The 21807-nt window shown below is 40.1% G+C and overlaps 1 protein-coding gene and 1 non-coding gene across 2 annotated transcripts in view; both read right to left on the bottom strand.

Moving 5' to 3' along the window:
- GALNTL6 (polypeptide N-acetylgalactosaminyltransferase like 6) overlaps nt 1–21807 on the bottom strand; it is a 1137703-nt gene that overhangs the window by 302246 nt on the left and 813650 nt on the right. The gene's annotated exons all lie outside the window — the stretch shown is intronic.
- On the bottom strand, nt 16589–16661 carry TRNAG-UCC (transfer RNA glycine (anticodon UCC)). The gene has a single exon. It is a non-coding gene; the product is annotated as a tRNA-Gly (tRNA).

Raw genomic sequence — 21807 nt, 5'->3', positions numbered from 1 at the left:
TAAAGAGAAAAATTAAAACCCCAAATAGTCTTCTCAAGTCTTGTACTGTGGAAAATAGGAAGATATCCTAATTTGTAATAGGCAAAGAATTAGGCGATTGGAAATTTAGAGGTATAATTAGGAAAGTTACACAGAGCTTCCTTGGTATTGATCTAGTGAAACATGTTATCCCTGACCAAGGCACAACAAATGAATAATGCACTAGAGATGACAAAGGAGGCTTAATGCCCAGGAAGGAAGCCTTTAATAAGTTTAACGACTTGGGAATATTGTGCAAGATTACAGTGCCTTGAAGAGAAAAAATATTGATAATAAAAACAAAGTAGAACGAAAACATACTTATCAAATATGAAAAATGATATAAAATTTAGCTCAGTCTCTGGGAGATGAAAACTCAACCTCTGACAAGGAGGAATCAATGAAAGCAGACCTCACAATGACCTATGAGGGGGTCGTATCTGTGGATCCTTTTGGACATGTTGCTTAAAAATTTATTTATGCCATTGCTTAAAAGTTATTTTCATTTGAGCTCAAGATCAAATACTTAAAAATTATTTTCCATTTCATCTCAAGATCTACAGTAGGAAGATTATAAGAATTTAAAATATTATAATCAACAGAATAACATCAGGGAAGGAAAAGCACATGTGGTCAGGAAATCATTAACCTAAAAAGATAAATCTTCGAATCTGTGAGATAATGATTAATGTCTATAAATGAATGAATCGGTTACACAAAAGATAACCTACATCCATTTCTGTCACGGTTTACATGTCTTTCCTGGTTGTTTTTGGCTTCGGTAAAGTTAATTATTATATCTTTTGTCTAGTACTCTGATTTTTTAAGCCTTTGACCACTTTTTCCATATCTACACTATAAAGGCATAAGTAAAAGGGGAAAGGCATTTATAGCGTTTCAATTATGCCTTACAAACTGTGATGGGAGCAGTATACGATATGATTTAATCTTTACCAAAATTAATGAGGTACATAGAATTATCTTTATCTTCCAGATGATGAATTGCAAGCATGATATGCCAAAGATGATACAAGTAGCGAATGGCCAAGCTCAGTTAGGTAGTATGCTTTCCATGACATTATAGCGATTACGAAAGTAATTGGTAATCATAATTATGAACACGGGATCCTCTGGAACCATCAAAGAAAGATTAAGTAATATTTAGTGTATCCTATCAGTTTAGTTTCCAAAGAATAGAAATAACTCTTTCCTTAACAGTCAGTCCACTTGATTCAATTTTGTCTCCGGTGGTAAAAAATAATACAAAATGGTTAAGGGTATAAGGAAGCACATGCCTCCTGTCAGCTGATGGCAGCACAAGGGGTTTTCCTGAGATTGGGTGGGTTTCTCCCTCTGCGAAGGAACTTCAGATCGGGTGTAAGGTCTCAGCGCTGGAGGAAGTGTTCTCATTTTCCTCGTGTTGTTCCAGCCTCTGTTTGGAGACCTGACGCTCTCTGGCAGGTTCCACAGGTTGCTGGCTTTCCCCCCTTCACGCCCAGCCCTGAGAAGTCTTTTTTTTTTTTTTTTTTTTTTTTTTGCGGTACGCGGGCCTCTCACTGTTGTGGCCTCTCCCGCTGCAGAGCACAGGCTCCGGACGCGCAGGCTCAGCGGCCATGGCTCACGGGCCCAGCCGCTCCGCGGCATGTGGGATCTTCCCAGACTGGGGCACGAACCCGCGTCCCCTGCATCGACAGGCGGACTCTCAACCACTGCGCCACCAGGGAAGCCCCCTGAGAAGTCTTTTACAGAAACAGCACAGCAGCTTGAGATCTGCCTTCTCTGACTGCTCAGGTACCGGGTCTTCTGAGCCCTCTGTACACAGACCAATTTTGTTAAAAAGGTTTTTGTTCCCAGAGGAATTGTTAAACGATATATCCGTGTCCTAAGTATCTAAATAGTGGAGTTCCTGCGAGGCATCTTTGCCGTGATGATGTGCACATGTGGGGTGGTCAGTGCCCTAGAACCCAATAAAAAGCGGTGTCATTCAGAGTCACAGAGGGGTTGTCATTCAAGGTGAAGAGAACAGCAGCCTGAGGCACGGTGGAATCAGCTTCAGAATAGGAAGTTTCCGAGGCTTCACGCAAGGTGAGATGAATCCAGATCTCCAGGGTTCACTGCAAGGGTTCAGCTTGTCAGGGGCTTCACTGAATCCTTGGAGGCAGAGGGTGAACTGTCTGGCCGAAGCTCCAGGAGCATCTCCCCCACGGCTGGAACTCCAGATGCAGAAGGACAGTGGTGACACGGGGCTGGACAGTCAGGGAGCAGCCAGATCGGGTGGGTCTCCTACACAAGGTAAAGGGTTTATACGGGATCCGGGAATCAGGAGAGAGACATTGGACTTGCGCTTTGGGTAATAGTAGAGTGAGGGACCCTGCGAGGAGGTGGCATGTTGGTCCAGATGAGGAGAATGACAGTGTCCTTGATCAGGACAGCGCCACGGGTGTGGAGGATGAGGGTAAACAAAGGGATTCCTGAGATGCTTGAAAGAGAGACAGCATTTAATGCCTTATTAGGTAAGTGGGATGAGGGAACGGGAGCAATCAGCTCCTTTCCCAAATCCCAACAGATAACGTAATTTATAATCTCTTAACAATTTCAGGACTGAAATTTTACATATTTTAAAAATTAGGTAGAGGCTGCTGGAACTTAATTAGTGCTCTGAATTAGAGAGAGGGGGAATGTGATCTATTTTTCATTCACTAGGAAGATACTCTGCAATTTTATACACACCCCAACCAATCCTAGAGTTGATGCCGCTTAAAGAGCTTTATTTCTAAGGTGAAGCTCTCATACTACAATTTTCATTTATTTAATTTTCTCCTGTTCTTTTTGTACAAGAGTGGCTAGTTACCATCCTTGACTTTGGAGGTGTCACTCTGGGTCACCACCATGGTCCCTTCACAGACTCCCAATGACCCCAAAGCCTATACTGTGGAAAACTATAGATGTTGCCTTGAAGAACCCAATGATAAAATACTAGGGTTCTGTCCCAGACAATCCGAACTTCCACTTAACAATTTATTTAGCATATTGCAATTTTCTCATCATCTAAAACATTTCTATTCTGTCTTCTTTTTATACAGCATAATAGTAAGGGAAGAAGTTTCTTAGGCCTTCTACTTCCCATAAAAAATAAATAAAAGGAATAAAAAGGTAGCTCATAAAGGAAGAACTCCTTGGTCTGAAGTGTTTTCAAAGTAGTTCAACCTTACTTTATAACAAAAGGAATTCAAATTTAAACAACGACATATGATTTTTACACATAATATTGGAAAATAATTTTAAAATAAGAATAGCTGGTTCCAGCAAAAGCGCTACACTATGGATACATTTCAGACATGAGTATAAATTGCTCTAAGCTTCATGGAAAGGAATTTGTTAGTGTGTATTGAGAGATTTAAAATGATCCTCTCTTTCGACCAGTAATTCCACCCATCCAGAGAAATCATCCAGACTATAGCAAAATATTTAATAACATATTTCATTTCAGAGTTAGTTATAATTGTGAAAATCTGGAAATAGTCAAAGTGTCCAACAACTGAAAAAGAGTTGATAGAAAAATTGAAAATGCAGAATACCAAATTATAGAATGAGTTGAGATATGCAAACAGAGTAATATAGAGAGAGTATTAACAGTAATTATTGGAGGTTAAAATCCATGATGTTTTTCCCTGCTCTTCTGTATACATTTCTGTATATTCCAAGTAATTGGCGATAAACATACGCTACTTTTATTTGCAAAAAAAAAAAAAAAAATTTCAGAAAGCAGCTAAGTCATACCATCTTGGATTTTTTTTTTTTTTTGCAGTACGCGGGTCTCTCACTGTTGTGGCCTCTTCCATTGCGGAGCACAGGCTCCGGACGCGCAGGCTCAGCGGCCATGGCTCACGGGCCCAGCCGCTCCGCGGCATGTGGGATCTTCCGGGACCGGGGCACGAACCCGCGTCCCCTGCATCGGCAGGCGGACTCTCAACCACTGCGCCACCAGGGAAGCCCCATCTTGGATTTTGAGGAAAAAATTTCCACTCACCATAGGTATGTCTGTTTTTTTGATAATTTATATAGATTTCAGTCTTTATCTAAAGCTTGACAGCTTTTTCTTTTTAAACATTATTAGACTGAGTGAACCCGATAACCACGCCCTTGCTAACCGTCCCCCTCTCTGGTCTCTATGTTACAGAGTCTGGAAGAGCAACTTTGCATTCCCAGAGTCCCTTGCAGCTGTGGTACGTGCCTGGGACCGAGGGCCCTTTGTCAGATGCGTCTGCTGAGACGCGGGAGGTGGGGTGAGCAATGAGGAGGGTTCTTTAACAAGCCTGGTGGCAGAGACACTCGGCTTATCTGGGTCACCTCTGTGGCACTTCAGACACCCAGCCTCAGCATCACACGACATCAGGGACCACAGAGCTGCGTTCACCAGGAGAGCCCTGGGCTATTGAAGTAGCATTTTTCTTGGTTCTCCTGAAGAGTCTGTATCATCTAACATTTAAAAATCAGTCCCTTTCTTTAAAATAGCTGGGCAAGGAGGCTGCTGTCTTCCACAGAGACCTGATCTGCTTAATCCGGGTCACGTTACCCAATAGTCCCATGCAGAGGATGCTGTTCTCACCACAGCAAACGGTATTTCTCTGACACTTTCTCATGTCTTCCTTTGCCTGATTTACTCATCTTTTCTTGACAATGACCCCACGCACCCTCTGTCCAGACATTCATGCTTGCTCCCTTTTTGCCGAGCGTTCATTGTGTGTTCTGTTCTCTGTGCCCTTATGCATGTTGCCAGTGGCCTGGGTTACCCTGGCCTCTACCCCCCTGATGCCAACCACCCTTCAAGTCTCAGCTGTTACCTTGTCCTTCTCCGTGGAAACCTTGCTGACTCCATCAATGCTCCCTGATTATCCAGCATCTCGATGTTTCCGGCCCTTTATTCAACCAAAATGTTTAGTCCTTCATTTGGACTAGTTTTGTGTTGCAGGCTAATTATGGGGTGGGGCTGGCATCCCATCTCTCTTGGAGCTTTGTGTTTCTATAATGCTCTCTCTGTGTCATGTCTCTTAGCGTTGTGACACACACCAAAGACAATGCCAGGCCCTCCCTCCTCAGTAAAGCCATCATGATCATCAAGGCCAATGATTCACTCATTTACTTAAAGAAGAGTCCAGTAGAAATTATGTTAACCAGAAGGTTTGGGGGAATGTTACGGTCTGGCTCATTAAATTTTCAGGTTGGCTGAGAAATGTGAGACTCCTTTTTCTTTCTTTAATTGGGAAAAGTTCCCTGAAGTGCATTCGCTCCCTTTCCTGCTTCAGGAAGGACGCACTCGTTGGGCATTGCCCGGGGTCCCGCTCCAGGGAAGCCTTACACTGTGTCTGCAACCTGAAGTGATTGCACTGTCTGGGCCCTTATCGTGCTTTATGACCATAATATGACTATTACCTGATTTGTCTTTTCTTGGGGTATATTTATTCTGCACATTTAAACCTACCATTCAATTATAAATTGTCTCGGTGCAGAAAGAGCTTCTCTTTAAGTTTTATATTCCCCACTGGACCTGGCATAGTGTCTTGAACGCAGGAGGGATCAAAATGTTAGTTAAATAAATTGAGACGCAAAGAATACAAAGGGTCACCATTTTGAATATCAGAATCAGATTTGTTTTTCAGAGGGTGTAGTATTTGGGGTTAAATTTGTAGTATCACTGAGACAAATCAACAGGAAGGTAACATTAAAATTTCATTATGAGCTTATTTTAAAATTATTTGATGTTTTTCCTTAGAAAAATGAGCTGAATTAATTCTATTTAATTGAATGTTTTTGTTACCTTTCTCTTGACAGATTGAGATTTTTACCATATTATTTCTTTTTTTTTTTTTTTTTTTTTTTTTTGCTGTACGCGGGCCTCTCACTGCTGTGGCCTCTCCCGCTGCGGAGCACAGGCCCCGGACGCGCAGGCTCAGCGGCCATGGCTCACGGGCCCAGCCGCTCCGCGGCATGTGGGATCTTCCCGGACCGGGGCACGAACCTGTGTCCCCTGCATCGGCAGGCGGACTCTCAACCACTGCACCACCGGGGAAGCCCTTACCATATTATTTCTGAACTTTCCTCCATGACACACAAAAAAATCACTGTTATTTTAATTTCTAATATTTTGTCACTGTCAATTCTTAGTCTGAGCTCTCTTAAAATTATTCACAGATATACTTTATATACTTTAAAGACAGTTTATAATATTTTTTCTCAAATAGGGATACCTTAAAAACTTTGTATACTTTGCATACTGGATGTGCTTTTTTGTTTTTAAAGCACGAGCTTTAGCTGAAAGGTGTGTCATCTAGATAAATTATCACCTAGCTTTCTTTAATATTTAAAACATTACATAGAAAATGTTGTGAGGCGGAAGCAACATATTAAACGTTCCTTGGGATGGTTTCATACTCTTTGATCTCCTTTCCAGGACACCAAGAAATATTTGGTGTAATGAACATGGTGAAGAATAAAGAGACAGGCAAGAACCATCAGCAGATGAATAAATGGCTGTGTGACCGATGGGCACATACTCCGAAGGAAAAGTCCTGGAATTAGAAGATCTTGCCCCTTGCTGGAAGTAGGTGAAATGGCAAGAATAATACCTAACCCCTATATAAAATAAGGGATGTGAACTACTTGAAAATGTTAAAGATAATATTTTCTTAAAGTTTCTTAAAAATAAGAGGAAAGTAATTTGACTTTTAAAATTTTATTTTCAAAAATGTTTTCACAGATGCAAGCTCATTTCCGTCATACGATGATACTCTGAATTAGCTAGGGTAAGTTTTTTACTTTCCATTTGATCGACCTGGAACAAATAAAATGGGTCATCCAAGTTTGCTTTGGAAATAGCAATTCAAAGAATAGAAAAGTACTTTAACTCTTTAATTCTCTTTCTGTGATATAACACAATCTATCTTTTTCATGTTAATAATGACTATTAGTAATAAATATATGTAATATACCAGTTCAGCTATAACCACATCCTAACCTCAGCTCATTACAGAGTGTATCGAAGAGAGAGTTCTAGGTAGCAGGGGTGGGGATGTATAACCTCTAGTCAGGGGTAGACTGGCTCTGTGGACAATAAAACACTACCATTTGTAGTGTGCACCGATTCCCATGGTGTAAACACTCCCAGCAGGGCTGATTTCAAGCTACCATTGTGGCACCATGGAGTGGGGGTTGTGAATGTGTACAACCGACACTCACACAGAGGTGTGTGTTCGCCCCTGGAGGGTATACGAGGCCCTACCCTTGGGCAGACACACAGGACACAGGCATATATGAGCACATATAAAAAGGGAAGATGTCTTTCAGGAAGGGGGCCGCTCAGGGATCTCACTAGCATCTTGGGCACTCTTGGTGGGAGGAAAGTTCACCACCCTCATCCAAGGGGTGCAGCAGTCATGCGTTGTAGAGAGCCCAGCACGGCTGTAAGCAGTGGAGCCAGAGCACTGGCACAGAGACCCTCTTACTAGACGTCCATAATTCCCCACGCTTAGTTCTATTGGTATATCATTGATGAGAAAAATGGTATCTATTTAACATGTGCAATGTGATGGTCTTAAGTATGTATACACTGAGTAGTGATCACCACAGTCAAGTACACATCCATCACCTCACATAGTTGTTGGGATATTTTTTTGGTTTGGTTTTTTATTTTTTTTTTTGGTGAGAGTGTTTCAGATCTCCTTCCTTAGCACATTTCAAATATACAGTGTATTATTGTTAACCATAGTTACCGTGTGTACCGTTCTCAGAGTGTATTCATCTTATAACTGAAAGTTTGTATCCTTTGACCAACACTTCTCTCCCACCTCCCAGCCCTTGGCAACCACCATTCTACTTGCTGTTTCTTTGCCTTTGCCTATAGTATTATTGTTTTTCAAATTTCACACGTAAATGATACCGTATACTATTTGTCTTTCTCTGTCTGGCTTCTTTTACCTAGCATAATGCACTCAAGGCCCATCCACGTTGTCACAAAGGGCAGGATTTCCTCCTTTTTTATGGCTGAATAACATGAATTGTATATGTATATCACACCTTCTTTATCCGTTCATCCTTCGATGGACACTTAGGTTGTTTCCATGCCGTAGCTATCGTGGATCATGCTTGAATGAACATGCGGAGGCGTATATCTTTTGAGTTGGTGTTTTCGTTTTCTTCAGACAAATACCCAGAAGTGGAATTGCTGGGTCATATGGCGGCTCTATTTTTCATTTTCTGAGGAACCTCCATACCGTTTTCCACAGTGGGCTGTACCAACTTGCATTCCCACTCACAGTGTTAGGAGGGTTCCCTTTTCTCCACAACTTTGGCCACACTTGCTATCTTCTGTCTTTTTGGTGAAAGCCATGCTAACGGGTATGAGGTGGTAACTCACAGAAGTGCATTTTCATTTAGCACGAGATATCTGCTGAAGAATCAGATGTCATCTCTCCATAAACATTATGTGGGGGGATATTTAGAAGAGGGAAATTTCTGGGTTGTCCAAAAAGTGAACTTTCAGTTCTTTGAGGGAACGGCCCAAGCTGTCCAGGTGGTGGCAATTTCCTCCTCAAGAAGAGACCCTTTGGCGACTTCCCTGGAGGTCCAGTGGTTAAGAATCTGTGCTTGCATTGCAGGGGGCACAGGTTCAATCCCTGGTCGGGGAACTAAGATCTTGCATGCCACGTGCCACAGCTAAAAATAAGTAAATAAACTAAGTGAAAAAAAAAGAGAAAGAGAGAGATCCTTTGAGGCAGAGTGCGAGCACTGTGGTGGTTCCGTGCCTGGATTCTTTATTCTGAGGACAGTCTTTCCAGTCACCAGTCAGTCAGGTAGGGTGGGTTAAGACCTGTCCCTCAAGGTCACTGCGCTATTACTCCCGCATGTGAGACATTTAGTGCAGTGCCCGTCACACTGAAGAGCCCAGTGTGTCATTCGTACTGTCAGAGAATTCTAATAAGAAATTCTAAGAGATATTTTTTCCCCAAATCATGGTAAATATCAAAGAATCTATTCTTTCTTAATATCCCCAATTTATTCCTGTAGTTTCTGGTTTCTCACTTTGGTCTATAGAAAGGAGTCTATTGCCAAATCCATTAAAATAGAAACGTTCCAAACTTGGGCAAAATAACTGAATCACACATGCTACCCAGTTTTAATAATGTACCACAAATCTAAATTCATTAACTATTCCTAAGATAGTTTGCCCTATGCATTATTTATGGGGTCTTTCCCCTTTGGTGGACTGCAGCTGTCATATTAATTTTTAATCAAGTCATGAAATTCTGTAATTCATTCTTAAAGCCAGGTGAATAAAGAGAGAATGACCTCTAGGAAACATTATGACAATGTATCCTGTTTCTCAGAACACATTTACCATGCATTCTAAATACCAGAGCTCAAAATAATTTTAAGAAGGATAGTTAGGACATGTCGCACATCCAGTTCCTCTGAGTAGACTTCGAGCTTATTTATAGCTGTGAAAGCCCACATTTTCTGCCTTTAGAGAAGCCACCGGGAACTGAATATTTATGATCCTGAGGCTGCCTCGCAACTTTTGTGTTTTCCTCAGGGCTTTCACCCAGCCTGGAGGAGCAATGGAGACCGACGCTCTGCTCTCTGCAATCTGCCAAGTGCTAAAACTATTTTCCCCGAAACGCAGTCACATATTACCTTAGCACTAAAATGCATAAATTGGAAGGATCATGAAAGGAAAAGTTCAGTAGCTTCAAGGAGTGATTAACAAGACTTATTCACTGGAAAGCACCCATTCGGGCTGACTTACAAAGCACCTCTTATCAAACACAGCAGGTGCACGTTTCAGGTTCAAAGTCTTAGAAGGTGTGTGTGTGTGTGTGTGTGTGTCTATCTATTTTTGTAGATTAAAAGCAAACCTCTATGAAATACAGATCTTTTAAAAGAAGTTTCTGTTTCAGTTATAAGAGAAATAATTACTAGGGATAAAATGTACAATACACTGACTATAGCTAACACTGCTATGTGGTGTAGTACAGAAAAATTAACAGGATAAATCCTAAGAGTTCTCATCCCAAGGAGAAAAATTTTTTTCTTTTTTTAAAATTATATCTACATAAGCTGATGGATGTTAGCTGAACCTACTGCAGTAATCACAATATATGTAAATCAAACCATCATGTTGTACACTTGAAACTTATGTAGTGATGTATGTCAACTGTTTCTCAATAAAACTGGAAACATTTTTTAAAAAAAATACAGAAGAACCAACCAAACCAAACCAACAAAAAATAAATAAAAGAAGTTTCTGTTTCAGCAGGTTCCACTTAAGAGCAAAAAAAAATTCATTTATACCTTGAGTTAGAGTCAACGAAACTGGCTGTACGTATAGGGTTTGTCATTTACTTACTGGCTTCATCACCCTGAATTGATCACCAGAATTCTCAGAGCTGTAGTCTCTTACCTGGAAAAGGAGGGTTATAATGTTACCTGCACCACAGAGCTGAGGAAAACGTGACAATGGGAAGTTCTTGTAAGAAACCGTTATATTATTGTTTTTATTATGTGCGTAAGACTGAAAGTGAAGCAAACACAAATCACGTTATCTTGAGCACAGAGGGGAGAGGCCCAGAAACAAACAAAATATAGATGATTTAAAGTGCTCTGAAAAATGCACATATGATTGGATCCTCTGAAGAAAAAAATTATTCCTAGAGGTACATAGAAACTCAAAGGACAGCACAGAACAATGTGTCCTATTTCTGTATTTAGGAATGGACACAATTCAGTCACTCACTATCCCAGTGCACAAGGTTTTAATAAAGTTAAGAAGGAAATAAGCGTTTACTAGTGTCTCCCTCTAGTTTTTGCAGGTTTCCTCTATAGACATTTGCTTGTGTACATTGTTTTATTAAAACAATCATGTAGGTAGCTTGCATTCTTGCCTTCACATCTAATGAATATGTTGCCAGAATATCATCTTTGTGTGTATATTCTTTTGGAGAAAATAGTATTGCCAACGAAGCTCCGGAGCGGGTCAGAGCATCGCTTCTCTCACTCCGGAGTGCGTTTGTGCGTATGAATCACCTGGGGACCCTGTTAAAACAAAGGCTCTGATTTAGTCGGTCTGAGTGGGACCTGAGGTTCTGGTCGGGTGATGTGATGCTGCAGGACCACATTGGAGGAGGGAGGGACCCCGGAGGACGGGACCCCGATGGTCCATACATCCTCACTGCTTGGAGGCAGCTGGTGCGCTGGCGGAGCCTGACAGGCTGGCGGATCGGGCGGTGGGTATCTGAGATCAGGGGGGCACGATGACCTCGCCTTAATTCTCTGCGTGGGGAGGATTGATTTGCTCACAGAAACCTAATCTCCACAGGATTCTCTCTGACATAGGGTGGTATCATTATTTTGAATATCAGTCAAGTTCCTAACGTGGACTTGGAGTTAGCGGACTCTCACGTCATCTCTTAGGGGAACCCTCAGCAAGGATAGTGCTGTGTTTCCCATCTGACTCTGCCAGAGGGCGAGAAGCATCTGAGCCTTGGAGGGCAGATTACCTGTTGATTGCCTGAACCTGAGACTGGCCTGGAGAGGAGGGATGGAGATGATGTGAAGCCAGAAGTAGACTCCGCACCCTGCCCCCCACCCCGCTGTTCTCTAACAGTCCATGAGAGCAGCCAGTTTTTTTTTTTTTTAATTTACCTGGGAAAGTTATAGAAAGGATCAACTTCTTATTTCCTTGTAGGCTCAGAAAGAGAATTCACTGTGACCTAGTATTTTAAAATATGGAGCAGTGGCTGGGGGAGAGATGGGTGGATGTGAAGCGGACCAAAAAACTGGTCTGAGAACTCAAGGAAAGTGGCTGAGAAGAATTTTCAGTCCCTTCTTCCTGACAGTGAGGCATTCTGCACAGTACTGCTGAGGGTTACAGACTCTAGGGTTTATTCTGCTAATTAATTCCAGCTTAGTCTTTTCTTTGTGCCTTGGGGTATTGCCATAATAGAGGTCCCTATAAGCCTGAATAAACAGATAAATGGATAAAGAGACTGGGACTAAATGAAATGGGACTACATTTTCCCATTTTTCCAAGCACTACATGTCTTGAGTGCTGTATTGGCTAAGGCTATGATTTTAGCAATTGAGACATCTATAATCAAGTAGAAATGCCCGTGAAAACCAAGTGAGCAAATGCCAATGATTAGTTAGATTTTAAACTAACGAACACGATTTACTAAATGACTGACTTTGGTATTTCATTTTCCAGATTTTTCAAAACTGCACCTACATTAATCCTGTTGAATTTTTTTGTTTCCATTTCTGCCCTTCTACATACCTCCCCCTTTTTGCCTATTTATGGTGATTTCCCACAGTATGTTCACCTATGCATCTGAAAATTCGAGAACTCAGTTGTCGGACTGCTTACTATGTTCAAGACAGTATCTTAAGTGCTATAGGGAATAAACATCATGTCAGGAAGATACACATATACAGGTAACTTCAATATTAATAAGTATCGTGAGTTTAACAATTTTCTCTTTGAACAAAAATGAATTAACTTCAACCTAGAATGAGCAGGAAGTCACAGAGTAATAAGCACGTTACTAGTCAATGAAGAAAATGGGTAGGGTTAGGAAATGTCGAGTCTGAAGAGTGAGATCGTTTCAGGTGGAGAAAGCAGCATGAGGAAATGCAGAAGGTGGAACATGAATCATGTGTAATAGGGATTAAAAGTAGTTCAGTGGGGGCTTCCCTGGTGGCGCAGTGGTTGAGAGTCCGCCTGCCAATGCAGGGGACACGGGTTCGTGTCCCGGTCCGGGAAGATCCCACATGCCGCGGAGCGGCTGGGCCCATGAGCCATGGCCGCTGAGCCTGCGCGTCCGGCGCCTGTGCTCCGCAACGGGAGAGACCACAACGGTGAGAGGCCCGCGTACCGCAAAAAAAAAGGTAGTTCAGTGGAAGAGTAGACCCATGATGGTGAGAAGGATAAACATTTGGGTTTTTTTCCAGGCTTTGGCTACTATGAATAAAGCCATTATGAACATTCACCTGCAGGTTTTTGTGTGAATGGAAGTTTTTCATTTCTCTGGGAAAAATGCCCAGAAGTACAATTGCTAGATTATTATGGTAAACTCATGTTTAGTTATGTAAGAAATGTCAAATTATTTCTCAGAGGGGCTGTACTATTCTTCATGTCTATCAGCAACATATGAGTGTTCCTCACCAGCAGTTGACACTAATCACTATATTTTATTTCAGCAATTTTGATACAAGTGCTATCATAAAATTTTGCCAGTAAGTATAAACTTACAACAGAATTTTAAGGACTACGTAATATTCCATTTTATGTGGGAACTAACATTTCTTCAGTCAATTGCAAATTGATGAAAGTTCAGGTTTTTTTCCGCTGTTATAAAGAACAGTCCAAAAAAGCATACATCTACTTGTGTCTGGTTATCTTACTGATTAAATTCCTAGGAGACAGAAGGCTGGTGTGTTCTTTTTTTTTTTTATGGCTTTTGATACCCCAGCATTTGATTTGAGAGTCAAAGGCTTGGGTTTGAAAATTGATTCCATCAATAATACCTATATGGTTTTAGGCATGCTGTTTAATCTCTCTGGATTTTGGTTCCTTCATATGTAAAAAGGGGATGATTGTTTGTTTCATAAGACTGTTGAAAGTACTAGTTAGAATACCTTGTATAATGTAACGCTCAAGAATCTTGAGCATGTACTCATTAAACACGAGGTCTACCTAGACTGAACTTCACACAGTGCTTTGAACAGAGTAGATGAAAGTACACTCATGTAGTTTATTTCATGCATCAATTCTGACCAGTGTGTTGGGCAACAGCATTGAGAAAAATCTTGGACTCGGCAGGAAAAATGCTCAGTGTGTGACCCCTCAGTGGATTCTTCTACTGTGGGTAGAGAAGAGAGGATAGAGAAGTACCCATCCTGAGTGAGGTGTATCACTTAGCAAATGTGATTGTCAGAATACGTCATCAAGCTGGAGCTGTCTTCCTTACCCTAAACTCGTGCAGAAGAGCATGCAGAGTCCTATAGTACTTGGAATATAGGAAGTTTTCTCCAAAGGTGACCGTGGTATCAGAAGATGAAAACTTTTCTGCCTTTAAGTTGAAGTGATGTTTGAGTGGATGAATATATGGAAGCTACAGAAACTCAGAAATGGAGAACATTTGACACCTTGTTAAGAATTTAAAATATGGTAACTACTTAGAGGGCATTCCTTAGCAATGACTCTTCATGTGTCTGATTAGTACACATGAAATATGTCGTCCGTTTTCACAATTGTTGTATTATCATTATTTTTAGTGGGTTCAGTTTTCAATCTTGTGTGGGTCCCACTGTCACTGGTGTTCACAGGACTCCACCAGGCCATGCATGTCACCCATGGGGACAGCTCTGTCTTATATCTAGTCTTTCCTTTGTCTCCTTCGCAAAATGTCTCTGGTCTCTCCCCCATTTAACTTCTACAGTTATTTAAGAGGTCCATTCAATTTCTTCGTACTTTTCCATGACCTTGATTTCTCCCTCTTATGGACCCTAATTAATTAATTAATTAATTTTTTTTTTTGGTACGTGGGCCTCTCACTGTTGTGGCCTCTCCTGTTGCGGAGCACAGCCTCCGGATGCGCAGCCTCAGCGACCATGGCTCACGGGCCCAGCCGCTCCGCAGCATGTGGGATCTTCCCGGACCGGGGCACAAACCTGTGTCCCCTGCATCGGCAGGCGGACTCTCAACCACTGCACCACCAGGGAAGCCCTGTTTTACTTATTTAACACGTATGTATTTTGGGGTCATCTAATTTATTGCATCATTATTTAACATTCAAAAAATATATATATGACCAAATCTGAAGGTTCTTGAGAACAGAAAATGGTTTATGATTGCTTGTATTCCCCAGCATCTAAGTTAGATATTTTAGAATAGCTGCTAAGTAGATGTTAATTGAATAAATGCCCTTATAAACAAAGGTATGCATGTGAAATTATGAGTGAGTGAACTAGTTGGAAATCTGGGATCTAGAAGTACAAGCTGTCGTACTCAATAATACCTGATGGTTTACCATTGGATTGGCCAAAAAGTTCGTTCGGGGTTTTCCTGAACGAAATTTTTGGCCAACCCAATATAATGAACTTTCTGCTTATGTATAAAAATTTCTTAACTCAGTTTTAAAGGTTTTGATCTTGTTTACTGTGTTGTCAAGCTACTGAAATAGCTAATAACTGGGTGGATAAAGATATCTTTTCACTCCTAGCAATTTTTGTAAAGAACGGACAGCTATCTCTGTGTCTTTTTGTATTCATCTAAAGTTGGATGAGCTGGCCTTGCACAGTTGGGGGTTGGCTTGCATGATTTCTGTTTGTGGCAGATGAGTAAATCCGTGATTTGGGGAACGATTTATCTCCTGGAGGTCACGAGAATGGCGTCTGTGTAACGCCTACAGTTCAAACTAGTAACACAAGAGAAAGCCAACCTCTGCTTCCACCAATTTGTTTTTAAAATAAAGAATAATGCTATCAGTTAGTTGGTAGTTTTTTGTGAAAAATCATCCTTTCTGCTGTGTGTGGCCAGTGTTTCACCAACTGCTTCATTCTGTTCAGTTTACGTGTCAAGGGCTCAGCAGCTAACTAAATCCTTAACAAAGAGAACTCAACTGTGACACTGTCCCTGTCCGTTTCCGACTGTAATATCTTTGGTTGGAAGTTGTTACATACTGTGTAGTTATGGCCAAGTGACAGATAATAAGAGCCATATCTATTCTAGTAAAGCTGTGAGATTACTTTTTCATGGCTTTCCAACCAAAATAAATGCAAATTGTTTTTCAAGGTTCAGTGTAAAAAGTGTTTTGAGTTAAATGAATTATTGTACACACTTTGACACATTGATTCTAACAAGTGACATCGTCATGTTGGCTGCAAACATTTCCAGTTGCCAAAGTATTTTCATATTGCCTTACAAGGACGGGATGGACCACTTTGCATCACCAAGTAAAGCACATGCATATGAGAGAGAATGAAGTCTCTCTAGCCCTGGGATCTGGGCTCTGCCTGGCTCTGAGGATGTGACCACAGAACATTATGATTCAAGAAACAAAGGTGCCCCTTGGAGGACAGGGCAGATGCCACCTTGGGTTGTGTTTCTTTGGCTCTGATGATGTTTGATGTTTGGCTGGATTAGGTCTCTCTCTCTGGGCAGAGTCTCTCCACACCACCCCACATTTCTCACTGAAGCTGAGCTAATGAGAGGAAGAAGCACAGGGGACAGGCTCACAGCCCTGTTTCACACTTTGGGGAATCAGTTTTCTCTTTGTCCCTCATTTCCTTCATCTGTAGAATAGGTTAGATATACCTATCACATAGGTATGTGTGTTTACGAATTAAAGGCAATATCATGAATATCAACTTAAAAAATTATTTATTTATTTGGCGGCGCTGGGTCTTAGTGGTGGCGTGCAGGATCTTCTTTGCGGTGTGAGGGATCTTTGGTTGCAGCGTGTGGGATCTTTTAGTTGCGGCATGCAGGCTCTTAGTTGCGGCATGCAGGATCTAGTTCCCTGACCAGGGATCGAACCTGGGCCCCCTGCATTGGAAGCACAGAGTCTTAACCACTGGACCACCAGGGAAGTCATAATGTCAACTTTATTGTATAGGAGAGGCTCAGATTTTTTCCCCCTAATTTCCTTCTCTTAGCTCTCGGGGAACACTTTCAGGCAGGATACCAAATTAAAATCTCTATTTGCAAAACTTCATGGAGTTGACCAGGTTAAAATGATTTTAAATGTCACATTCACAAAGCCATCAATAAAGTCCCTTCCAAGTGGGGAGAAAGCACTGCCCCAGCTCACTCATTGCAAAGGCATAGCTGAGTCCTGCTAGCACTTCCCATATACACTGACCCAAAACAGGATAGCCAGTAAAATACAGGGCACAATATTTGGAACGTACTTATACTGAAAAATGATTTGTTTATCTAAAATTCAAATTTAACTGCTATCCTGTATTTTATCTGAAAACTCTAGCCCAAATTCCTTTACAAATTTTCTACTAGACAAATGGCTGTTTTTGAGCTTATCCTTGATTACACTATTTCATATTCTGTCACCTTGATTTTATCTATATTAAATTCCATTGGTTTATTGTACATGACACCAATTTCTACTAAGAATTTGCCACACTAAAAAAAAAAAAATAATGAAATCAACTTTATCTTCTTAAAAGACTCTAAGGTTACCATTCTTGTAAAATTGCATTAAGAGATCTAAAATAAGACCTCAGTTTGGCTTCTGTTACATTATCTTATATAGTAAAATAGAATAAATCTGTCAGTCAATATTCTACATCCTTTCTGTTCGTGTTTTATCTCTCCAGCTCGGTTATTATCTACCTGGTTAGGGACTCTACGCTTCTGTTCACCAAATGTTGAGGGTCATATGACCATCTCCTCCCTTTGTTATTTATCTTCCCTTTTCTCACACAAACTTCAGTTTGTTTGTTCTGAGAGTTTTAATTTTGTGAAATTGAATTTTTCCCATCCTTTCCCTTCAGGACATAAACAGAGGAAACGGCTCTTCTTAGGAAATATACTGAAGCATGAGGAGAGACATACTGTATGCTCCAGAGTTTCCCTGAGGTGAGTTGGGGGTAGTGAATCAGAAGGGCTGGGTGTTCCAGAGTTACTTTCCCTCTGAGGCCACTGTGGCGTGATGGGAAGGACACTGGACATGCCATTCAAATCTTTACATTCAGGTCCTTGTCCTGAAACCTAGTAGTTATGTGTTCTTGCAGTAATGACTTGATATTCTGAATTTCACTCTTCTCAGCTATGATATAGGAATAATAATATATCCACAAATAACTGCTCTAAGAAATATAATAATAGTCAGGAAAGTGACTTATAAACTATAAAGTATTATACCATTATAAGATATTAACTTTTCTATATTAAATTACAATTCATTATTCACAGGATAGTGTTAGAAACTTATAGATACAGATATAGATATACTTTATATATATCTATATCTATATATCTATATATCTTTATATATATCTATATAACTTATAGATACATATACTTTTGTATATATACATCTATTATACGTACAAATCAGCATCTGCCTTAAGACACTGATGTTGTGTATTCTTCACTAACTGTTTTTAATTCATCTTGAATAAAGTGATCTAAAACATGTCATAGAACTTCTTTTTTCCATCAATTAGATCAGTAAAATCTGCTTTTCAGAAGAAAGTAAAACGACAAGGGTAAGAATACCACAAAGGATCCCAGAGACTTCAAGAACACAGTTTACTCTTTTGATAGAAAAAAGAACCACCAGAATAAGGTCTCATTATTTACCAGGCATTAACAATTGACTAATTCTGCTTGATTCCCTTAATTACCCTCCAGGAGCTACACTGCAGAAGCCATACCTCCATTCAGAGCCTGGGAAAAGGGCACCCCCGGGTCTCTTCAATCACAAGAGACAGACAGCTGTGATGGGAGTGAGGGTAGAGTTTCTGTCGATAAGATGGAAACTTCTCTGTGTCTCTATGCTCAGGGCCTCTTTCATTCTGTTTCTGACTCTGCCATGAAAGAGCCCAGCCAGGGCTGATTGTAATTCTGTGCTGAGATGCATATACTCACCTCGAATCTTTGTCTCAACTGACTAGTGTTTGGTAACCCCTGCATTCTACAGGGAATCACGCATTGCCATCCATGCTAGACATAAAATATCTGTTTTGACAGTCTTTGATTGTACTTAAATAGTACAGATTTTAAATAATCAAAGAGGGCTTATGTCATAAAGTTTGAGGTCTCAGAAGTGCTTTTCTGTCAGCAAGGAGGAGAAGGTTTTTTAAAAAAATAGGATCATAAAATGATAGAACTAGAAGATAGCATGGAGATGCCTAGACTTAAGCACTCAGTTTCCAGATGGAAAAGGACATACAGAGGGAATAAAAGAAGCTAGAGTGGCTTGCCTAAATTCACATATCTGGTTAAAAAAACTAGTATTTAGATCTCTTAGATCCCAATTAATTTTTCTTTCCAGTACAACTTTTAAACCTTTTAGATTCCTTCCCTCCCTCCCTCCTTTCCTCCTTACTTTCTTTCGTTCTTTCTTTCCTTCTTATTACTATTATTATTTGTTACGATTATTATTTATTTAGGTTAATAAAGCATATACTTGGAGCCAATAGGCTTTGATCAAATTCTGGCTCCGTCACTTATTAGCTGTGGAATCTTAGGTAAGCTGTGTAGCTTCCTTAGGCTTCAGGTTTTCAGTTATAAAATGGAGAAAATAACACTCTTTATCTCATAGGGATAATAAAGATTAAACGATCAAAGAGTAAAACATATGGAAAGACTCTTTTCTGAGCCTAGCTCAAAAATATTGGTCATTACTATTATGAATCCACTGTAGTGTAGATTTTAAGAATTAAATGAATAAACTTAAGGTATGCTAAGTGATTCTTTTATCTCACATATTAGGATGATTAAAAAGTCAATACATAGTTTTAATGGGAAAATATAATTAAATCAAAATTACCAGAATTCAGCTCCAAAGATTGTTGTAAGCGGTGAAAATGTGAAAGTAATCATAGATAGTTATGTTTGAGGGAAAACCTGAGAAAAGAATAAATTATTGAGAGAAGATATGGAAGTCGTATATATTTTTTTCAAGAGAACTGTAGTACAATACTCAAATAGATTTGAATCGTATATCTGCCACTTAAAAATCATGTAATCTTGGGCAAATTCCTTAACTCTTGATGTTGGTGTTCTTATTTCCCCTAGCTTTACTGAAGTATAATTGACAAATAAAATTTTTTATATTTAAGGTATACAACATGATGATTTGATATATGTATACATTGTGAAATGATTACTACAGTCAAGCTAAGGAACACATCCATTGCCTCATAGAATTACAATATTTTTCTTGTAGTGAGAACACAAGATCTATTCTCTTAGCAAATTTCAAATATACAAAACCATACTATTAACTATTCTGTGTTGGTGTTCTTATCTATGCCACATGGGACAGCTGTCAAAATTAAATAAGACAACATATATCAACTATGTACAGTAGAAAATAAAGATGATAATAATAGGTCAAGTAATAGAGTTGGGATAAATAGTAGTAGCACCCAGGTCAGCATCTAATGGTGGAGAAACATTACATACTCATGGATGCAGTGTCTAGAAAAATATATAATGCTTTAGAAGCACAGGTATAACAGGTCACCCTGTCACATTTTAGACCAGGGACTAGCCAACTCCAGATCCTGTCTCTATGACCCAGAGGTTTAGAATGATTTTTACATTTTTGAGTAGTTGAAAAAAATCAAAAGATGAATGATATATTATGATATGTGAAAGCTGTACAGAATTCAGATGTGAGTGTCCCTCACTGGAGTTTATTGGCATACAGCCATGCTCACTCATTTCATGTTGCTCATGGCGGCATTTATGTTACAGTGGCAGAGCTGAGTGGTGGCAACAGAGCATATCTGGTCCACAAAGCCAACCTTATTTACTGTCTGGGCTTTTACTGAAATCATCTGCTAACTCCTGTTTGAAACTGAAAAATCACCTGGGAGACAATGTATTTCCATCAGACCCAAAACCAGAGACTGATATCACAGAAGAATGCATCAGGAGAGAGGAGAGCCTTTCCAAATTCTGCAAATAAACCGAAGCAGATCAAGAAACAGATGAGGAGAGTTGTTTATGCCAACGGCTGCTCCCAGTGCATAGGAAAGAAGATGGTAGAATAATGGTCTTTATGAAAGAATGGATATCCTTTCAAAGAAAAGGCTAACAAACGGGCAAATGTTTTCTTAGAAAGGAAATGTGCTTCTGTCTTCCCTATATCCCATAGCTTAGGCTGTTCTCGATCCTCTGCACTAGAGGTTGGACTCCCTAGAAAGCAATCAGATCACAGCCAGTGGGCAAATTGCCCCACAGTTGTTTGTGGCTGCTGAGGGAAACAGACCGTTTTTGGAAACTCTGCCTGAGAATCTAGCATTAGGAGATTAAAATGTCTATGTGAGAAAAAAACAACCTACAGAATGGGAAAAATATTTGCAAACCATACCTCTGATAAGGGGTTACTATCCAAAATATATAAAGAACTCATAGAACTCAATAGCAAAAAACCCCAAATCATCCAGTTAAAAAATGGGCAAAGGACCTTAATAGACATATTTCCAAAGAAGATATACAAACGACCAACCCAACAGGTACAGGAAAAGATGCTCAACATCACTAATCATTAGGGAAATGCAAATCAAAACCAGGATGAGATATCACCTCATGCCTGTTAGAATGGCCGTCATCCAAAAGACAAGAGCTCAAAAATGCTTGCGAGGATGTGGAGAAAAGGGAACCCTTGTGCACTGCTGGTGGGAATGTATTAGGTGCAGCCACTGTGGAAAACAGCATGGAGGTTCCTCAAAAAATTAAAAATGGGACTACCATATGAGCCAGCAGTTCCACTTCTGGGAATGTATCTGAAGGAAGTGAAAAACACTATGTTGAAGAGTTATCTGAAACCCCAGGATCATAACAACGTTATTTACAGTCACCAAGACACGGAAACAACCTACGTGTCCACTGACAGATGAATGGATAAATAAATGATTGTATATATAACAATATTATTCAGCCATAAAAACAGAGGAAATTCTGCCTTGCAACCACATGGAGAAACCTTGAGGACATTATACAAAATGAAATAAATTAGAGAAAGACAAATACTGTGTGGC

This window comes from Orcinus orca, chromosome 6 (genome assembly GCF_937001465.1).
Source record: "Orcinus orca chromosome 6, mOrcOrc1.1, whole genome shotgun sequence".
Lineage (NCBI taxonomy): Eukaryota > Metazoa > Chordata > Mammalia > Artiodactyla > Delphinidae > Orcinus > Orcinus orca.
The sequence above is the reverse complement of the archived record's forward strand: the minus strand, read 5'-3'. Positions and strand labels throughout refer to the sequence as shown.